We start from the raw sequence: 6,000 nt of genomic DNA on the forward strand, positions 1-6,000 counted from the left end.
GGAGGAGGAGGACCCATCATTGGCATCATGAGAGGGTCCCCATATAGGGTGGTGACGTCATACCAGGGTGAGGAGGACCCAGAAGACTGGGGGTGGTAGGATCATTGTCCCTGCAGGAGGAGAAACAACAAATGGAGAAGGAGGTAGATTTCCTTATTGAAAAGCAGGACTCATTTTGTTGATCAGGCTCTGAGCCTGCTCGTCCATCCATTTCTCATAGTAGTCTTTCACATTCTCTTTCTGTTTCCTACCACTGCAGTGTGTCCTCCTCACAGATGGAGAATCATGGGTGAGGAATGTGCCACAGCCGTCATGTTAAAACCTAGACATGTTGCTCTGTAGGCCATTGGCCTCTCTGTCCTGTGCCACCTAGAAATAACCTCCCTATCTTTTTGAGTCCATTTTTTCAAGTTACAATTTTCAGGAATTTTTGCATATTTTTAAGTTTTCAGATTTATTGGCATAAATGTGTCCATAATAACCTCTTCTTTTTTTAATCTGTTGCATTCATATTTAAAGTATTCACTTTCTTCCTTATAAGGTAATTTGTGTCTGCTCTTTTTTTTTTTTTTTTTAAGATTTTATTTGTAAGTAATTGCTAAAGCCAACATGGGGTTTGAACTCACAACCTCAAGATCAAGAGTCACATGCTCTTCCAGCTGGGCCAGCCAGGCTTCCTGCTTTTTTTTTTTTTTTTTAATTGGTTAATATCAGTAGCGGCTTGTCAGTTTCATTCAACTGTTCAGAGAATGTCTTGGTCAACACTTTCTATTGTATGATTGCTTTTACCTCATTAATTTCTGCTTCTTGTTTATGATTTCCTTTCCTCTACTTTTTTTTTTTAAGTCTTATCTGTTGTAACTTTTTCTAAATTCTCAAATTCTATGCTTTGGTCATTAATTTTGAGCATTTCTTCTTTTCTAATGAAGTATCTAAGGATAGATAGTTCCCTGAAGCATCCATCCCTTTAGCAATATACCACAAGTTTTGACACACAATATTTTGTTGTCACTCAATTCTAAATGTGATGGATTTGTTGATTTTCCCTTGTAGTTTAATTTTTGCTGTTATTGGGTATAAGCAAATTTATAATTGTCATATTTTTCTGGTCATTCATAACTTTTATCATTATATGTTGATCCACTTTTTTTGCCTTTTCTATTTTGTCTTTTATTAATACAGCTATACCACATTTCTTTAGCTTTTGCCTAATATATGCTTTTTCCTCTTTGAATTATAATATTTACATATTCTTATGTTTTAGTTGCATCTCATATAGCTACATTTTATTTTCTTTTCCATCTTTGTCATTTAACTGAAGGATTTCATTTCTTGTGATTACTGTTATATTTGGATTAATTCTACTGTTATTTTGTACTATTTGTCCTCTCATTTTATGTTTTTTTCCTTTTCTTGTAAAAGACTTTAATTAATTGAGGTTTGTCTTTTGTTTCTGTTATTCTTGGGTTTTAACTTATGAGACTACAACTGCTCATAAGCTACTGTCTTTATGTCTATTTTTCATCACTTACCCTAACTGTATTAGCACAAATACTATACCATCTCAAAAGTTAATAATTTTAATTTCCTTATAAATCAGAAAAGTGATCATAAAGATCACTTTGACTCTGACCGTCATCCACCCAGTATACATGCCATTGTTATCCAGTATTTTGGGTCTCTCTTTTTAAAATGTACAATCTGTATATTATTAATAGTTTTATTCAATAGATTTTTGCCTAGTTATACCCACATATTTACCACTCTATTTATGCATCGTATGTTCTCACATCTCAGACCTTCCATTTGAGTAATTTTCTTTTCCTTGATCTGCATATGTTTGAACTTTTCTTTACTGAAGCCTTTTAATAGCCACTCTCTGAGAATGGGATCTCTAAATTTATTCCCGGGCATCATTTGTGTGATTTGCTCCCTTGAAGCTGGAAAGGGTAACTATTAGATAAGGTGACTTTGTTAAATTTTTCGGTGACATCAAGGGGCCCTGCTCCTAGGCATTATGGGGAATCTGTTCTCCCTTACAGATAAAGGAACCCAGATACATGCATCAAATTTACCTGCAAGAATCTTAAAATCCTGTAATCTGACCAAATGATATAAAGCAATTTAATAAAAGGCATCTTACTATATTGGGGCTGAAAATTAGAATTTTTTATAATACAAGGTTGCTTTAACATCTAATAAAACCACTTCCAAAACATCTCCTCTTAATTCCCTTGGCCTCCACAATAAACGTCTGTGTTTTATGCCTGCCTGGCATCTAGTCTTCCCTTTTCTAATCATATTACTCTAATTTTCCTTTGACAGAATATCCTTTCTTTATTCTTGTCCAGTGTAATTTGAAGGGATGAGCCCACTCCCGGATACTAGAGATTGCCTGACTTGGGTGTGGTAAATCAGGACATTCCATCCCCTGGACCATAGGGAAAGGAGACTTGACCCTAGACAGGCTGAAGATATTCCTTAAGTGAGATCACAAAGCCATAGACAATAAGGATTCCATGAGTAAGGCAAAATGTAAGAAGCCTAAGCAATCTTGGCTGTGACATAACTGATGGAACATGGAGGGCCCCCACCTTGGAAGCCTACACTGTGTTCACACTAAGATTCTTTAATAAGGGCTCAGTTTGTTCAAACGGCTATATTAGTTTCCTATTGCTGCTCTAACTACCACAAATTTAGTGGCTTAAAACAACATAAATTTATGTTCTTACAGTCCTGTAGATGGAGCTGAATTCCTTCTGAGGCTCTAGGGAAGACTTTATTCCCTTGACTTTTCCAGTTTCTAGAGGCTGTCTGAATTCCTTGGCTCATAGCCCCACTTGGCATCTTCATCTTTGACCGTCCTGCCCCGCCTTCTTTCCATTACAAAGACCCTGGTGATTACCTTGGGTCTACTTAAGTAACACAGCATAATTTACCCATCTCAAGATCCATAATCTAATCACACCTGCAAACATTTTTTTTTTTCTTTACACTATGTAAGGTAACGTATTCATCAGTTCCAGGTGGGCGTATAAGGCACAAAAACATCTTGGCGTGGGGCTGGGGGACAGGAGTGCTAATGGTAGGCTCCACCATGAGTTAAATTCCCATTGGGGACCAAGGTACCTCCCAACAAAAACTTCATCTGAAGAAAAGAGACCATTAATGGTTTAAGGACAATGATTTGGTACGAACAAGAATCTCTTTAAGTTCAGCAGGTAATGTCTTGTTGAGATTTTAAATTTTAGAAGAGGCAGCCCTTGGATAATTCCCAAGAACTAGTGTCAGGAATCTGAAGAGGAGGTGGTAAGACGAGAAGCTGTTTCACTACAAACTGTGAGGCACGCAGAACACAAGCTGGTATGGCTTTGTAGCCAGCCACCTAACAGCAGAATCCACATGGGGATTTGGGGGGAAAGGGCCATGCCTTATGTCTAGATCTCACATTATTGGATTAAATTTGGCTTGAAAAAAAAGATTCTAATGATAATGGCTTCCAAGTGGTTAACTTTCCAGGGTATTTTTTCCCCCAGCCATAAATACATTTCAAAGTCTCAAGGGAAGAGAAAAGGGTGGACAAAACTAGCCTGCTGCCAGGCGTGCAGATGTTTCTGCTCCAGTCCTGGGACTCCTTGGCCATCAGAGTGCTCCTCAGGTCACTCCAGCAGGCCTGAGTGGAGGAGCAACAGGCAGATCCAGTGGCAGGAGGTTGTGGCTTGGTGAGCTATTTCAGACTTTGCCTGTGCTCCTGGTCCTCCGAGCATGTGTGTATGAGGGAATGGGGGCCTGAGGGATGGTTTTGTACTCCATAGTATGCGTCTGAGTGAGGTTTTTCTGTTTGTCCCCAAACTGGTGCTTAGATCCAATTAGGGAATCAAAAAGCAGTAAGACCACATTCTAAAGAGAACTAACCACCATTAAGCTGCTCTCCTGGCTCACAGCTTACTTCGAGGTGATAGAACTGGCCCTTCCAACCCTAGTTGTGGCTTCAAACCAGACTTCCAACCTCACTTCCTCCCCAGAGAGAACAGAAGCACTTGGTTAGGGCTGTGAGTTGGGGACAAACACCCCAGAGCCACTAGATGCTGGGAGGAGGCATCCCAGAGAATCCAGAGCCCCCTCCACTAGAGGATGGCCCCAGCTCACCCCCCACCTCTCCAACCTCAGATCCCTGGAGGTACAAAGGCAGGACAGATGGGGAAACGGACTGAAGAGCTGGACCTGGGCAGGGATCCTGCATCCCAAGCCTGGGAGGTGAGGGAATCTCGGCATGAAGAATGTGAGGGGACCGGGCTTCTCTGACCACCTCAGGCCTGGCCTTGGGGTCTGGGGACACAGGAGAACCACTGTTGTGCAGCGACCTGACAACCTGACAGATGCCCGCAGCGAACTCATGTGGAAGGTTCTGGAAGATGTCACAGAGTGCGTGGGGATGGTGGGATGGAGCACAGGGCGGCCCACACCTGGCATGAGAACATGTGCATTCCCGCCCCATCTCACTCTCAGGAGCAACTCTGGATGTCGGTTGGAGTGTGTGGTGTGTAGAGAAGGTGGGAAAGTCACTGAAGTCGTGAGGCCTGCTGTGGATTAAATGTGGGTTTTAAAACTGCCTGGGCACCTGGGTGACTCTGTCAGTTAAGCCTCTGCCTTCAGCTCAGGTCATGATCCCAGAGTCCTGGGATCGGGTCCCAGAGGGAGTCTGCTTCTCCCTCTACCCCTCCCCCCACTCATTCTCTCAATCTCTCTCTCAAATAAATAAATACAATCTTTAAAAATAAATAAAAATAAAACTGACTTTGCCTCTCAGTGATGAGCCCTAGTTGAAAATACATCACCATGTAAAATAAAGTCTCTGGGGAAAAATATGCCAACTTGTAAACAGTAGTTATATTTAGATGACATTTAAAAGTGACCTTTTTAGTGCTTAAAAAAAGCAGGACTGTCATTTACTAATCAAGAGTGATAAGGCTGTTATGGCCTATAGCGTATAAGCTGCCACTGAAGTGTTCACTGCATAGTGAGAAAAAGAGGTTCAACACTTGGGACCAGAGACTAGAAGATAAATCAGTTTCTTGTTTTACTCCACACAATCAGAATTGTTCAAGAATGCTTACAATGGGGGCACCTGGGTGGCTCAGTGGGTTAAGCCGCTGCCTTCGGCTCAGGTCATGATCTCGGGGTCCCGGGATCGAGTCCTGCATCGGGCTCTCTGCTCGACAGGGAGCCTGCTTCCCCCTCTCTCTCTGCCTGCCTCTCTGCCTACTTGTGATCTCTCTCTCTCTCTGTCAAATAAATAAATAAATAAAATCTTTAAAAAAAAAAAAAAAGAATGCTTACAATGAATTTATAGTAATAACAGATTAAGCGCCAAAGATCTTCCCCTCCTCGAACAGTAGGCAAGCTGCCCTACCCTTTCCTAGAAGGTAGAAACCACCTGGAGAGATAACTCTCTCCCCAAACGACTTTGGAGTGAAAGACCCCTCTCCCCTTGCTAAAGGCTTGTTTAAGTAACCTGATGTCCCCACAGCACCCACTCTCCCCTTGCTGAAGGCTTGATTGTCCCCATAGCCGGATGGCAACACATACCAGGATGTCTATTGTCTGTGATCACCCGGTCTGTCAAAAGAAAAGACAAATGAGGAATAGAGTGTACCTGGGACTTTCCAGAGTGCTGAGCCAAGGCCCACCAGAACAAACCGTTGTATCCTTGCCTTAAACCCAGTGCCTGACAATGCTTGATTTAAATTTACCAATCAGATTCCTGTAACCAAGCATCTGCTTCTGTAAAACCGCTTCCCGCCACCACTTCCCGCCACCCCAACCCTTGCCCTATATAATCTGTTCCCCAACCTAGCCCGATGCGCTCAGCCCACAAAGGCTGATGCGTCCGCAGGCGCCTGTGTAACCAATAAACCTCTTGCAACTTGCATCCAGTGGAGGCTTGGTGTCTGCTTCTTGGGTGCGGATCGAGAGTCTTTCAGGAGAACCAAAACAAAG

This window comes from Mustela nigripes, chromosome 3 (assembly GCF_022355385.1).
Source record: "Mustela nigripes isolate SB6536 chromosome 3, MUSNIG.SB6536, whole genome shotgun sequence".
Lineage (NCBI taxonomy): Eukaryota > Metazoa > Chordata > Mammalia > Carnivora > Mustelidae > Mustela > Mustela nigripes.